Raw genomic sequence first — 17433 nt, forward strand, 5'->3', positions numbered from 1 at the left:
TTTCTCCCTCGGGGCCAAGGGTCTCTATCAACTCTCACTTCTCTTTCTCTGTTCCAGCATCTCATGGGATCGCAACTACTCATCGTCTGCTCAGCTTCATCAATGGATACCTTTGCTCAGATCCACACTTTGAAATATTTCATTCCCCCCAAAATACTCTTTCATGAATTAAAGGAGAATTTCAGAACATTATTGTCCATTCCATGGCCTTACCAAAAGAATATTTCAGCTTATTAAAGGATCTCCTCATTCTCTTCCCATCTGAGGCTTGATTCCTTCCTTCACTGACTTTGATGGTTTATGTTGTCTCTTTATATGTTGATCACCCTTGCTTTGCTCTCTCTGGAAAAAAAGATTTACATCTGCAAGTCTCATCTGGGTAGTGAAAGGGTTAAAATCTGCCCCAGGCACTGTGGATGGCCTCCTGATCTCTGCTGGGGCAGCAGCTGGGGTTGTTTGCGATGGAAGATTTTTGGTGGCTGCCCTGGGGGAGTGTGGCCAGCATCTCAGCACGACGCAGGTTGATGGCTTCCCCTACCTTTACTGGTCAGTCTCTGGTGAAACCCAGCAGCATCAGAATTGCAGCCGAGCCAGGGACCGGCCTGGCCTGGCAGCCCCGCTGTACAGGGCTCAGTGGGCTCCCTGAGAGGGCTCAGCCCCTCTGGGAAAGGGCTCCTGCCCCGTCACAGCCTCCATCCCCCACCCGGGAGCTGCTGGGCTCCAGCCCCACGCCCCACCCAAGGCTGTACAGGCCACAGGGAAAGCAGGGGCCCAGCTGCACTAAAGTTCTCATAACTTTCAAAGCCAAAAACAAAGAGAGCCAGAAACTCACAGGTTTAGGTTTAAATGGTGGTATTCCCAGGGTTGATCTCACTTTTCAATGGTGAACAATACTGTCAATTTTCAGAAATATCCAGCTATTGGCCAGGTCTCAAGCATAGAAGAAACTCCCAGCAGTCTCTCTCTCTCTCTCTCTCAAAGCCTTCACTTCAATATTTTCTACTTTTCTTTCATAAATGCCAAACCATCATACCAGGAGATGCTACTTACAGCAAGGACTCCTTCTCACTGTCTTCTGCTTAGACTTTACAGTGGCAGCACCAGATACTTTGGGTCTCCTAAACCAGTGCAATCCATGCAAGTTGCATCTGATTTAAAATGCTAATTTTCCTATCAATTTCTCATAGTGCAGAAAGTCCTTCCTGAGATATTGAATTACTGTTAATAATAGCATTAGTCATAGGAATCCCCTGGGCCAGCTGCCACTGCTTGAGCTAACACTGAATAAACATTAATGTGTTCCATTGTTTTCAGGGTGGACAATCACCCTGAGGAACTGCAAGCTCTTTGTAGAAAATACAAAGTTTGAGTCAGTCTTAAAAGTCACCTTTAGTACTTGCAATACCATGCATTTCTATCAATCTTAATGAGGGAAAAGAACATGGTGTGTTGTTAATATCAAAAGAATAAGCAGGATGCGTGTTTGCTTTAAATGCAATGAAAGAGTATTTTATTTCACACTTCTGCACTGACATAGGAATATAAGCTGAAATAAAGACTAAGCTTTTTTTATTTTTAAAATGAAACAAGAAATGAAGTTATGGTAGAGAAAATAATATTAATATTTGACTAATGTTTTAAGAGAAATGGGAAAAAATGTTTAGAATTATCTGTACATACAAATGAATACAGAATTTAAAAACTGTTAAGAGGAGAAAGAAAGTAGAATGATACTTCAGGCACTTCAATTGCACTGCTTAAAACTGATTTATGAAACAAGAAAATGTGAACAAGAGAAATAGGGAAACTTGTTTTCTTACCAAAACATCTGTTTTTAAAGATTTGCCTTAAAAGAGCAGAATATAGCACATACTGGTCATCAGACTTAACTTTATAGCCTGGCAAATACAACTTTGCCATTTCTAATGAGGGTCCATATCCTCTGTAGCAACCTGATGCCTCAGGCATAGGGGCTGGAGAGCACAGACACCTCTGGTGTCAGGAGGGCTCAGGCTGCAAACACAAATCACAGCGGTCGCACCAGTCAGAGCAGGAGGGCAGCCCGCTGAGTTAGTTACAGCTAATTGGTTTCAGAGACAACGAGGAGAATGCAAGTACATTAACTGGGAAACAGTGAACAAAGAGTGTGCAAGGTGCCGTTCTTAGGGGGAAAAAATAAAAGCAAACAAAATTAGACAAGCATATTAGATACTGAGGAGAAAGGCAAACAAGACATGAGTATCACACCCACCTTGTGAAGATGCCATACAATTGTCAGCTCATTGTGAAGCATCCCTCCTGGTCTTCCCAGGAAAGTCAGAAATACCACCTTTCAGATATCATCAGAGCAGCATTGGAAGGCCAGCTTTGCCACCAGCTGAAGAAAAGGTGTTGATGTGTTGATGCTCTGGAATAACATTTTGCACTGTATTACTAATGAGACCCTTCTAGGTTAATTAGGGCTATCATTGCACTGGACTCAGGACAACTCATTGTTCTATTATGATTATACATTTCAATCAGCAATAACATCCCAACTCCATAAACAAGGTTCAATGCCTTTTGTCCATACCATGATTTTGAGAGTAATGGTATCAAGGTGGATTTTTATGAGTAGTATATAGAATTGTTGGGTTTTGGAAAATTACAAAAGCTGGAAAATTGACAGAGAAAACTGTAGAAAATCTAAAAACAGTTTAAAAATGTTTAGATATGGCAAAATTAATTTCCACTGTTTTTCAGAGAAGTGCTAGGAGGTGTAACAGGAAAACAGGCATAAACACCAAAGTGATAACCATATCATATTCATTAAAAAGAAATATAACAGAAAATCTTTAGCACTGTTGGCAAGAAACAAAGGCTAGAAGTCATACAATTGACAGGACTAGGTCTTCTTATATGAAAAGGCATAAAGAGTGAAAAATTCACCAAACAAAACAGCTACTACGTTTCCCCATTTTGTCAGCAGTGTTATGAATGCCAACAGTATCTCAAAACCAATAAACTGTGGAATATATCAAGTCATCTTATCTATCTAGAAAAAATATTTTAAAATGGCTCTTCTATGAAATCTGCCAAATGGACTGAATACCATTTTGGAACTGCAAACACACAGTGATTCTGCAGTAAATCAGTGAATCATTTAAGTGGGACTATGAATGTACTGATTTTCAGTTAACATTTTAACCAATGAACAAAAAGAGGAAAATAGTACACTAATTTAAATGAAAAGAAATAAAATAAACCAGTGTTTCCACTCCAACTGATTCCATTTGGAAGGAAAAAGTGGAAACAAAAGAGTACCAGAAGCTTTTCCACATGTAATATCATGATATTACACAAAAATATCATGTGGCATAATATTCCTACTTCTGTGGCAGATCTATAAATGTTTGAAGACAGGTGGAGTCCCTACAGTGGACAGTCTGTCTCTCCAGTGGCAGTGATTTGCCTGCTAACTATCCATTCCCAGAAATCCACAGGGATCGGGACACAGTAAGAGTGGGCAAGGCCATAGACCCATCCCACATGGCTGCACTGATTAATGGACTTAGTCTGCATTCTCCTTCCTTTAAAAGGAATTTTAGAGTGTGTTCATTTCATTCACAAATTTCCACAGAGGTTCTCCATTTAATAGAAGAGCACCAGGCTGAGTGTTTCATCCATTGGTTTAAATGATGGAGGGAAGGGAAGGGAAGGGAAGGGAAGGGAAGGGAAGGGAAGGGAAGGGAAGGGAAGGGAAGGGAAGGGAAGGGAAGGGAAGGGAAGGGAAGGGAAGGGAAGGGAAGGGAAGGGAAGGGAAGGGAAGGGAAGGGAAGGGAAGGGAAGGGAAGGGAAGGGAAGGGAAGGGAAGGGAAGGGAAGGGAAGGGAAGGGAAGGGAAGGGAAGGGAAGGGAAGGGAAGGGAAGGGAAGGGAAGGGAAGGGAAGGGAAGGGAAGGGAAGGGAAGGGAAGGGAAGGGAAGGGAAGGGAAGGGAAGGGAAGGGAAGGGAAGGGAAGGGAAGGGAAGGGAAGGACTTATAATCTTGAAAATGTTTTCTTTTTCCAGTAAATATCTTTCTGTCTTTCTCTGGAAACATTTATTTCATCAGCAAGCATGCTGTGAATCTCCTAATTGTTGATCTTCCAAGAGGATGCAGCCGACAAAAGTTATTCTGAATTCTGTTTCAAGCTCATGTAGTTATCATTATCTGCCCACAGCCATTTCACAATCAATAGAAAAATCATTACAACACCACTCAGCACTGTTGTTGCATGCCTGGGTCAAAATGGTTTATATGTTTGCATTTTAAGTGAATACTTTTCAGTCTTCACTTGAACCTCTGAATTTTGGGGAGAGTTATAGTTATAAAACACCCTACACTTTAAATGCATGAACAAAAGCTTTGGCCTTGTTCTAGTTCTCACAATTTCTATTTTTTTTTCAGTAGATTTCCCTTTTTTGGCATTAGAAATTCTTTTGAGCTAAATTTGCATTGCAGTATTTCTAAAAAAAAAAGACTGGGAAATTTTGCAGTAATTTAAAATATCTTATGCTAGGTAATTTCTGTAGAAAATTTCCAACCAGCAACTTCAGAAGGGTCATTTTCATCCCAAGACGGAGTTTCAAGAGTGGATCCTGCTCCCAACTTTGCCACAAATCTCCTGAGAGAGACTGTTCTCTGTTACAGTGCTCTGCTTCCCCTCCAGCCCATTCCAGGTAGATGTCAGTTCTTATCCTGTGTTCGCTGGATCCATCATAAGGCAGATGACTTTCACCCAAAAAGCATGTATTTTGTTGAAGCAAAGAAATTAAATTGAATCTGGGAAGAAAGTTCTGAGATTTTAAATGAATGTAAAGTTTTGTTGAGGGTTCAAATTTAAGATAAAACAACTGAAGTCTGAAATTGACCCCAGGGTGAGGCAAGCTCAGAATCAAAGACTTCTTGTTCCTGACATCAGTGTAGCATGCAAGGGTATTCAAAAACCACAAATATTCCTGGTATGCCAGAGACTCATCAATCAAGTAAACAGATAAGAAATCAACTTTCTTTGTACTCTTCAGCTCCAATTTCTCAGCTGATTTAATGAAACCTCCAACTTCAACAGTTCAGATAATTCAATTTTACATATATATATATATATATATATTTCTTAGATAACTTTGGCAGCATGGCTCTTATGAATTGCTATATTCTGAACCAATGACGACCTGGAAAGATGCTGAGACTTTCATTTGAAAGGTGGTAGGTAAACAAAGGAGCTTGGGGCCAAAATAGAAAAGGAAAAGGTGTTCAGGCAGGAACAGAGTAAAGAAAGGCCTTGAATATTCTCTTGTCTTTGGTTAGTTGAAAGAAAATTAAACAACTGGAGGATCTGTGACTGGCAGTGACATAAACTATTAGGAACAATGCAAAAAAAAACCGCTGTGCTTGCTGTTTGTGAAAGTTAGAGTCAGAAATGAATGAAAATAATAAGGTCTTGAGACCTTAATTAAGAGGTAGAGTATATGGATGACTGCACATAAAGTAAATTATAAAGTAATAGGGAACAGAAATGCAGCTTCAGCTCAATACACAAAAGAACACATACAAGAACAACCATCACCTCTTGTTTAGGTCCAGTAAAAAGAACTGCATTGCTGACAATAGCAAAAAGCCTGAAGTGAAGATCCTGGAGTAAAAAAGGTATCATTTCAGACTAGAAATAAATTAATGAAAAACATGATCCACTCATAGACTTGATATTAAGAGAACAGACAATTCATCCCACGCTAGCAGGATGCAAGTAATTTTTCACAATAGTTCCTACCTTAACCCACTTATGGGTGTCAATTATTGAAAGATCTATTTTTTTCAAATTTTATTCATGTCTTTGTTACTCTGCTAATTTAGGATAGAAACATTCTGTATCATTGAATTAAAATGATCTAATTTTTTTTAAACTGCTAATGTTTCTGCTTTCATCCCACTTTAAATTTGAATCTAACCTTAGGTAATAATTATAATGATTCAAAACCCTAAATATTGGGTCTAAAAATGTCTATCAATTCAACTGCACATCTTGTGATCTGTTGGGGTAGGGGTAAAGTCAGAGATCTAGTCCAAGCACTTAATCTAGTTCTTCTCTAAAGAGATAGAGGGAAATTTCCCCAGACAAATATTTACACACCCTTAAGTAAGTGGTTTTGAAAGAGTTATTACATCAACAAATATATTATCCACTGTGCAAATGTAACAAGTAGAAGACTACAATGCCTCTTCTTGCAACAATTGCCAATTCCATAGAAGTGAGGAAGATATTAAATATTTTTCAGTCAAAACATTATTAAAAGTCTTCTGACTAAAAAATATCATCCAAATAATCCCATTTCTCCAAAAATCCCTCTCAGTTACCAAAGAAAATATGTTACAGAAGGTAACAATCCCCTGTGGAAAAGGGGAATTATAATGTTCATTCAAACACACTGATCCTTAAAGAATAAATCTCTGAAGACAGTATTTCTCATGTCACTGAAAGCTGGAATAAGCCAAGTCATGGTTTACTCCATTTCATGGCCTGTAGTTCGAGTGTCTCATCCTGCAGGAAATGATTGCAGCTGAATCACCAATTTGTTAAGCTGGTTTCATCTTGTCAGTGTTAGCAATAATTAATCAGAAGCTTTAACAACAATAATTCAGATTTAAATTCCCCAGGCAGAACGATCAGTGCAATTATAATTATGGTAACAATAGCAATAACTATAGAAACAATATTATTGTTAAATCACAATAAGCAAATAAACCAATGGCAAGAGAGTAAAGGTACTGAGAGAGGTTTCTATATTTCATACCTGCAGTGAAAGCCACATCTCTCCTAAGGTCTAAATTATGTGTTCTAATTATAGATGTTTACAGAATGCCAGTTGAACACTGTATTAATTAACTGCATTTTCACATGTTTCAGATGTCCATGAACTGTAACATCCCACAAAAAAAACCTGAAATGCTTTAAACAAATTCTTAGGAAATATATAACTGCTTTTATCTCTAAAGTCAAGAGCTTTGATTTAACACAAGTTGTATCACTGAAGAAAATGGGCTAGTTGTGCTATGAGTCCTCTCATTCCAGGGAACTACAGCAATTTTGCAAAATTCTAATACATCTTATATATAACAATCTTATGTGTATTAGTCTTATGTGGAATACATACAATAATTACCAGCACACAAGTGCTGTAGAAAAGGAAAATCTTGAACCCAAGAAACTTGGGAGAGTGTTAGAGAAGTGATCCATTTACTTTCATACAGAGTTTGTCTTTATTTTGGATGGCAAAAATTCTCTTTCATCAAGGAATAAATTGCCAATTCCCTGAGATGAATCTCAAATTCTGGCCATTTTCCAAACCATTCTGAGTTAAAGGGCTCTGTTTGTATGGAGCTATCAGCCTGCATCACAGTGGAAGAATTAAACTAGCAATCATAGTCATGAGTAATGGCTCCTTTACTATTAGTGTCAGATTGAAATATCTCACTATGCAACTGTCCTTCCAACAGTGCTGTGAAGAAAATGAACATCACTCAGCCCAAATAAAATGCAATTACAGCCATCACTGCAAATAATCAAACACCCACATATGACTGTCACACTAGTTTCCTTCTGCATCCCCCAGGTACACAGCATCATTGCGTCACACAAAAAAAAAGCCCCAAATAATCCAATTAGAACATCTTTTTTCCTACAGTTCTGTTGCATCAGACTTCTATCTTTCCCTTTCCCATGACAACAACTACCAAGAGTGAATGAGTTTTCACTGAAAGTTGCTCTACGTAACTCATGCAGTGGTAGTCACCAGCAATAATCTCCTGCACACAGCAAAAGTATATACTTATTTTATTTCAACCTCTGGTTTTAGTTTCCACAGTTTCTGCTTTCAGAGCATGAAGTTGAACATGCTATTTATTGTTCCATAGGCACAAATCCTCACAGCTGTCTACACCTGCACCTGTTATAATATTTATTTTCAAGAAATATTGGCAAGATACAAACACACTTTTTTTCCTTTTTTTTAAATTTTATTTTTACAATTGCTATTAAACACGTGTAGCTTTACCTGTTTTATCAGGATTACTGTTGTAGAGCACACATTGTTGTGAATGATGTCAGGAAAGTTCCATTGGATTTTAAGGATATAGGCATACACTTCTAGTGAGACTACAGAAAAGGGATTTAGTAATGATATATACTCTGGATATGGGGGTGTGTTTTGATTTGGAAGTTGGTGGACTCAGCTGAGCAATTCTGCATAAAAGAAGGGGAAAAAATGCTATGATTCACAGTGCATTATAAAGCAAAGGGTTTTGATAGCATAGTATGTTGTTTTGTCCCATTACCCCTCTTGTTCACTTTTAAAAGGAGCACTTCTAAGGTTAAGCTTCCATGTCAGCTAATAATGTCTTAGGGGTTTTTTTGCAAGAGATGTATTTCTTGAATCATCTCTTATACTGCAATTTTGCAATAAATATGGAACACAACAAATTATTTGCTGTTCTTGTTTCTGAAGTAGCTCTAAGCCTCTTAACAGTCTTTCTATGAGTAGGGAGAAACAGTGATCATTTTCATTTTTGTTCAACAGTTATCAGATTGCTCCTCAGTTTAGCAAACAAGTTCCATGTTGGAACATGATTTCTTAGTGAATAACGTTCCGATGCCTTGGGATGTGCCACCAAACCAGATTTGCCAACTCTTATCTCCAACTCAGGTGTCTTAGATGCAAAGAAAATGCAGGAATGATTGAGGGTGGTGAAAGGAACAGGAGCCAATGAGCAGAAACTGAAAGACAGGAGATTCCCTCTGAAGATCAGGGAACATTCTTCTACTCTGATGGTGACCCAGCACTGGCACAGTTTGCCCAGGGAGATTGTGGAGTCTCCATTCTTTGAGATGCTCAAAAAACATTTGGACAAGGTCCTGGCCAATAGATGTAAGTGACCTTGCTTTAGTGGGGAGGTTGGAGCAGATGACATCCAGAGGTCCCTTCCAAATCTGATCACTGATTCCGTGATTCTTTGGTTTTGTTCCACTCTCCTTCACACCTGAGGCACCACTCCATTAGCCAATAGCTGCATCTTTACCTCTCATAACTGTATCAATCAAAACAGCAAAACAATATTCCTGTAAATAATGCAAATTATTTCTCTCATATGTCAAAATCAGATTGCAGATCAATCTGATTGATCAGATTGTCAGTCAGATTGTGGAACCACAGATTAGAATGTTAAGATAATACTGACACTTATACCACTGAACAGAGTTCCACAGAGTTACGATTAGCTAGACACAATTCTTGTATGGATGCATAGGCAGGTAGACTTGGCATATGCTGTCTGTTATGTCAAAAGATTAAAGGGATTCAAACTGACATGAGCAAATACTGGCTATTTGAGAGCTGTGCTGGCCGGGATTTAGTGGGTTATTTTTAAGAAGTGCAAGTGCTTTCATTATTAACTTTTCCCTCATGGTTGCATTATTCAGTAAGTGTAAATTTGAGCCTCTGCACACGGATGAAGTTTTCAAAATGATACTCAGAGCTACTAGGCAGATGAAAGTGGGATTTTCATTTCCTACTTTTTGTAAAGTACCAAGTGAACTACAGAGTACACAGGTTAATACCTGATGGAACATAATTGAGATATTATTTGAAACCTATCTTATCTCCCATCACATTTTTTGTGTTTTCTATTATTTGCATTGTGGGAGTATCTAATGATCAAGTTCTAAATCTGAAATTCCATCAGACTGGGCATCATGTCTATTTGAACAGCTTTTTTTGAACAGAATTTTTCCCTCAGTCTGCAATTTTGAATCTAATTTGTGGTTTTACATTATGTGATAAATCTATCACACAGTTGCTAATAAGAAAAGGTAAAATTTCTTCATTGTAATTGCTAGTTGTAGACCCATGATTTATTTTTCTGCTGTTTTGATATATCCTGAAAGGGAAATCTCATAAAATGAAGCCTTAAACCTTTCCCATTATTTTTGCAATTATCTTGCAGCATCTATCCAGCTTCCAAGCAAAACCAAATTAAGTGACTCTTAGTCATGAATAATCCATAAAAGCCCTGAGACAGAGAGAGATTTGTCTTTCTTATTTTAACTCTGAGACAGAAATTAAGAATGTGCCATGTTTCTAGATCCTGTAAGAGAAGAGCTTCTGTCCAGGGCAATTCCATTCAGCCACAGAGAAAAACACTACCAGTCATCTTCTGTCTGCTAGGTGGGTTTTAATCCAGTTGGTCTATTAGCAGGAACTCTATATAGAGAGTTGCTAATGAAACACTTTTTAAACAATCTCTGATACCTGCAATAGCACATCACATAGCAAAGTCATAATCAGCCTAAAAACATCAGCCCCTTCATTAATACACTCTTTACTAAGACTTGATTTCTAGGCATGTATATAAAGTTTCTTACAGCAACACATAAATATTTAGAAAGAGAGCTTGATAGAGGTGGGAAAAATTGAGTATTAAGATTTTGATGTTATCAGACTGAATAAATGAGCCTAGAAGAACAACTCTGAGTGATGTCTGTATCACCTAAAAATATAAGAAATTCAAGTCAATACACTTTAGTAGTTCTATCAAAAGAGACCAGCCAGATATCTTGTAGAAGGATATGAAAAGTTTTGCTCCCTCACAAACAGGAACCACAACAACCTTCTTCAGGCCACCTTTCTTCTGCAGACTATTTGTCCACAGTTTTCCAGCCTAAGGCTTTAAATTTGCTTTTCTGCAAACAGAGTGATCCAGATTTTCCTGGTTCTGATTTAGATTCATTGGCTCCTACAATATTTCAATAGATAGTATTTTTTTAAATGAAATATGATTTTCTTGGTAACTTCAGGTTCCCTATTGCATCTGTTCATGAAATCAAAATATGCATCAAGTAAAACATAAGTAACAATAAAATTGGCTAAGTACTTCTATGAAATGTGTCATATAATTAAAAAGGGAAGAAGCTGCTTGGAAAAGATTGCTGAGATAAATTCCTCAGAGGAAGGAAGTACTTGGCTTTGCTGGTTCTCCAAAGATACTTACAATGATCCAGAAAAAAAACATTGGCATCTAACAGTCTCATTATGTTTCAGACGAATCACAGGATCTTTCTTTGAACAGATAAATTTTCAAAATTTATTCCATAGTTAATCACAGTAAAAGTGGGAAGCATCATTTAGAACTGATGAAATTATATCAGAGGGAAATTGTCTTTCCTGAAGCAGTCCTGTGAGATTCAACCATTTTCTTTCACAGAAATAGGTGCCTCATCATTTCTAGGAGCTTTTGTTTTATTCTGTGAACAGCCTCCAGACCAAACGTTGTGAGGCAGTAGCACAGATAATTTCAGTAGCAACTTTACATAAATTTGATTTAAATGAAGTGACAAAAACTCTTCAAGTCTAATGCCTTCAGTGCAGCACTGTTATGGGGATGTGTTTGGGGAAAATCAACAAAAAAACAAAAACACACACCAAGAAAAAAAAAAAATCAATGTTTCCATTTACTTTCAATGCAGGAGACTTGACTAGATCCAGGTGAAAATAGGATTTGACACTACATGCAGGATCATATTTCACAGAATATGCTGGTTGCTAAAGACTTGTTAAGCCACACTTGCCCAGAACAGAAGTGCCAAACACCTTCACCAGCACTCCAAGGAGAAGCTGGGGATACCAGAATGGGCACTACATCACCACAGTGGTAACATCAGACAGTCCTGCTGCTGGCATGGACACAGCTTGGTCAGTCTGTAAAGTTTTGTTCTCCCATATTCTGACATGTTTTTATATGTTTCTGTTCCACTGGATCAAGTTACTGATTACAATTCCTTTATATTAATTAGAAGAAGAGAAATAACAATTTTAAAAAACCCCTCACACACACACACTCACACAAAAGGCCCCACGATTCCTGTCTTCATCTCTGCTGCTGTCCAAGATGCTTGCACTTAGTTTTTGTTCCACTCTTCTGCAATTGCTGTTGATGCCAATGCTGGACAGTTGCAACACATATGAGAAGGAAAGCAGTTTTCCAGAAAATCTAAGACATCTTTGAAAACTACTGCTTCACTAACCTTAACAGTTGTTTCATTTAAAACTGATAATAGCATAAAAAGCCCAGATCCATACACTCTGGTTTCATGTCCCACATGTATATCTTCCTACAATATTTCTAGTTCTCTCTGAATAGCACTCACAAAGATAAACAGATTTTTCTGCTAAATCTAGCTAAGGAGAATATACTCAAAAATGAATCCCGTAGAGGATGCTGATTTATATTTCTGTCACAGCTGAAGCACAGAAAAGAATTGTCTCTCTATGGGATTTTTTTCTGTTGGGTTGGTTTGGGTTTTTTTTAAATAATAGATATAGATTTCATTTTCTATGTGTGAAATCAGCTCAGAAGCAATTTTCACAGAAATTGTTTAGAACGTGTCAATGTGATGTAAATATCTCTGTTTAAATCAGAGAACCTTTGTATGAAATTGATGTGTTAATTTTTGTGTTGATGAGGAGAAAACAAGTGTCTGATGAACATTTGATTCAATATTAATAAGAGCAGTCTATAACTATGTCTCTTAAAGAGAGAGGAACTGCTTTCATTGCTGTACTGAACACTGTGAAAAATTATACCAGTACCCCATTCCACAAGATCTCTGATTGAATAAGGCACTGTTCATTTTAATAACACAAATCAAAACTACAAAGTTTTGCTGCTCAATCTATGTGAATATAAATCAGGGGGAGCATCCTGTGTAGACACAATCTGTACCTGACAATTTAAGTCAGTCTAATAGGCAATTTAAATATCCTGCAGTAAGAGCTGCTTTAATGGGTACAAGTCTCTCTTGTATTAGATGTAAAATAAGTTCGGTCTACTTAAAAAATCAGATATTTTATAATATAGGTAAGCTTTGAACTGGGTTCTTTAAAGGTAACATTTAAAATAAAAAAACACACAACAAAGAGGAGACAGAGAGACTAATGGAAAAGTCTGTCATAAAAGGACATGAAATGATTCACACGACTACTCTGTGTCAGAACAAAATCCCATGACTTTATTCTCTGACTCCAGTATTTATAAATCCTCAGCAATGATCAGGGATTGGATAATTAAGTTACCACCTTCCCAAGCACACTGGTCATGTGAAACATCCATCAACAGACGTTTCTTAGAAGGAATGTGATAAACAACTTATGTTTACAGGACTTGCATGGGAAAGTAACTTAAACTATGAAAACATTATCAGAAGGTTTAATTTTCAGGGTGAGAAAAGTCCTATGATTTTTTTTCAGAATTAAATAAACTATGTAATTATATTGTCCCTCACATAGAAATAAAATAGATGAATATGGAAAAAAAACCTAAAAGGAAGATTACTGTGTTCTTACAGCCAGCAATGAAAGCAGGATGTGTGCAAGCCTACCCAAGAGATGAAGAACAAACAACACAGCTAAAGTGATGGCAGCCTCCAGGGAAACATTCTGTGTAGGTGTAAGTGGGATTTAGCTCCTTAGGGCTCTAGATTCAGATATTTCAATGTAGCCATTTAGAGGATTGGTATTTATGTATAGGCAACACGTCTGTACTTCCACTGCAGTCAGTGGCTACTCTAGTGTATCCTAGAGGGATGCTCAGCTGAAAGAAGCTGGGTAAGTTTGTTGGGAGACCTCAGAACAGTCATTTGATTAATTGGGTGGACTTTAGCATCCTAGTGCATGGATCAACTGCCTAAACATGGGTGTTCACTGTCATCTGAGACCCCAACACTCACACACAACATCTAAAGGTGGGCTGGTGGATATGACACAGGAACTTTCTTCCTTTTGGAGTTGCAACTGGGGACCTGAAGGGATATCTTACACAACCACCCAGAATAATATTGACATCTCTGTTTATGCAACTGGTTCACCTTTTCCCCTTCCCCAGCTCCAGACAGAGAATGACTCTTTCCAAATTTGAGCAATCTGATACATTAAGAGCTATTCTCAAAAGAGATTCCAGAGAAACTGGTAGTTTATAAGTTAAAGTACATGCTGCTTGTTCATTTCTAATGATTAGTCTCCAGGAACTTCTTCCAAAAATTAAGGCACAACAACCACTGTCTAACAAATGTGGTTTTTTCCTCTCTCTTAGATCTACCTCTGCCTGGTAGGAAAATATTGAACATTTCAGACTTGAAGCAGAGTAAGATGTCTCAAAGAAAAATTCTTCCAAGTCAATTGACAGTTTCTGACTCCTCAAGCTGGGAACACCTGGAAAATGACAACCAGCTAGACCTTGCAATAAAAACAATGATATTAAAGCTCAGGTTTATTCCTAAGGGAGGGAAAACAGTACCTAGAAACTTGGGCTATCATATTAACCAACTGTCTTTTCCTTTTTTTGTGCCTGACAGGCTGAGTGGATAAGACTGTCATTTGAAACAATAAGCAAAAAAAAGGAGAATGTTAAATCATATCAAAAAACCTTGTTTAGTTTGTCATTTCTGGACAGGCAATTCACATCACTGCATTCATTCCCAGCAGCACTTAATGAGAAATTTGTGGAATTAAAAATTTAGAAATGATTGTAAGGTTTTCAGGGACACTACCCAATATAATTAGATTATCTCTGTGTGCAGTTCTGGGCCCCACAGTTTAAGAAGTTCAGGTAGTTGAATCCATCCAGAGGAGGCCAACAAGGCTGGTGAAAGGGCTGGAAGACAGAACAGGAGTGGCTAGGAACTTTTAGCTTGTCTAGTTAGGAGAAAAGAAGGCTCAGGGGAGACCTCACTGCTCTCTGCAGCTTTGACAGGGAAGTACTGAGCTCTTCTCCTTGGTATTCTGTGATCCAACACATGGAAATGGTTCAAAGCTGCTCCAGGGAAGCCTTAGAGTGGAGGTTAGGAAGCATTTCTTTATGAGAGGGTGGTCAAACACTGGAGCCTGGTAAAACACCTAGAGAGGTGGTCAGTGCTCTGAGCCTGTCAGTGTTTAAGCAACATTTGGGAATGCCTTTATAAATATGCCTTAACTTTTGGTCACCCCTGAAGTGGTCACATGGAATGATTGCTGTAAGGCCCTTCCAGCTGAAATGTTCTGTTCTGTTGTAGAGATTCAGCTGCCTCATCCAGCCTTCAGTGTAGTGACAACTGCTCATAGCAGGGATCTCCAGCAACTTGTGGAGGAGCTGTTGGCAGTTCAGCTGATCAGCAGTAAAATTCAGGGATCAGCTGAGGCAACAAAGCCAGTCATTTCTCAGGTGGGACACAGGAGACCCTCTGCCACATATGAACAATGATTTGGCAACTGGTTAGACTTTTTTATATCCTATGCTGGATTTTGTCTAAGCCTCTCCTGTCAGCATCTTTGTTCCACTTTGTGCAAGTAAACCCCACATACCCAGAGAAAGCCACATAGCCAAGGAGATGACCTACCCATCTGAGAGCAGGAGATATCTCAGCCCCTGTTTGCACACTGCTGCATCCCACCTGCAGCTCAGCATCATTCAATGGCAGTGGCTGCTCTCAGATCACTTTCTGCCTCTCACTGATGAGTTAAAGATTCATGGTTTCATTACAAAATGCTTAGCATTGCAATCTGCATTTTAATGACTTATTTGAAACCGCTTTTGTGTTAGACATATGATTAAAAGCAATAAAGCTTGTAATATTTTTTTTCTCCTCAATGTATTATTTAGTTCAATATTAGCATTTAAGTGGAATTAACGTCAAAGCTAACACATTACTGAGGTAAATACAATTTGTAATTTCTGAACTCTGCTATTGTTTCTGCTTTTAGGGAACTAGTTTTCTGCAGGGTTACATATGTAAAAATAACCATTTCTTTGCTTTTCTGTGACATTAAAAATTTATTTTAGTTGGAAATCTCAGAATGTTTCACAGTAAGGATTATATCTCATACTAATGGAGTAACCTTGTGTATGTGCCTAAACATTCTTCTTTACCCATTCACAATGACGTATTGACCCTAAAAAATGTCAACATCTTTTTAAATGGGGAAATAATATTATGAAGGAAGTTCATGTATCTATATTCTTTACTGTGATTTAGTGATAATAATCATATTGACTGAAACCAAAATCCATACCACTACCTGTCAAGTGCCTGAATATTAGTTATTAGCATTCTGCAGTTAATCAAGCTAACAAAAAAGAGTTTTTGAAGAAAATTAAATATTTATTTAAAAATTTACTGGTGCTTCCTTTTGCCTCAAATACTTGCTCTCAACTCAGTTCACAGTCACAAAACAATAAATTCAAAAGAAGATTCACCACTTTAGCACTAGAATACAATTACTTACTTACCATACTGTATTTCATCACTTCATGGACAGGATTGAAACACTGTCTGAGGCTAGTTCTCAAGACAATTAAGCACCACTGTATCCCTTGCATGAACTTTTTATCCCATACATTATAAATATGTCTAAATTGGAGCACTCAAACACTGCTACAGGTCAGCCAGAAAAGCTGTAAAGTTTCCACACTCATATCTATTCTAAACTCTGCTGGACACAGCCTTGAGCACTGCAGGTTGCACTATGGAACCAGGTTTACATTGACCCTGCTTTGAGCAAGGGGCTAATTCAGATGACCTCCACTGCTGCCTGCCAGACAAAGTCATTATATGTCTAGGAAAAAAAGATGGGTTGTTGTCCTTTCTTCCTTTTTTTTTTTTTTTATTTGCCTAATAATTTATTTTCTTTCTGTTTCTATTTATTCTTTTTTTTTTTTTTCTTTTCTAGACATACATTTACTCTTTCAAACAAAGATCAGGCCTCTGTTCCTTAGCTTCAGCATACAGGTTCCTGTCCAATGAATAGTACCATGTCAAATCTAATAGAAACTGTTAACTGTGCTCCAAGCAGTTGCTATTCCTATTATTTCTGATTTTGAATTACGGTTCTGACCTAGTGATTGAGTCATAGTTGGTTTGATTTGCTTAAACTGCAGGAAACAGTTCTGGAATTTTCCTGAAGTTAAGAAAAGAAGAAAAAAAAATAAAAAAAAGGGGCAGAATCTCACAGAAAGAGAGGCAGACAGAAGTGTCACCGTTTTTTTTTTAACACTAATTTTGATGTCAGTCTAAATTGTCCCAAGAGCACACTGCATTCTTCAGGACTTCATAAACCCTGATTCTAATGTTTAACCCAGTATTTCCCGTTGCAGTTAAACATTAAAACCTCTCTTCTGCTGCTTTCTTCTGTCATAAAGAGATAATTCATTCTGGTGTTACCGATGAAAATTGTGGGCATCTCATCTCTATGGTTATGTTGTTAGTTAGAACACCTTCTTATTTTTTAGCCTCCTTACATAAATTATGATTTTCAAGTGCTTCATGGAGTTCGATGCTCTCTGAAGATCTTTGAGTCATCACTTAGTTTGCCTTGAGACATACTTTAAAATGGATA

Source organism: Poecile atricapillus, chromosome 2 (assembly GCF_030490865.1).
Source record: "Poecile atricapillus isolate bPoeAtr1 chromosome 2, bPoeAtr1.hap1, whole genome shotgun sequence".
NCBI classification, from domain to species: Eukaryota; Metazoa; Chordata; class Aves; order Passeriformes; family Paridae; genus Poecile; species Poecile atricapillus.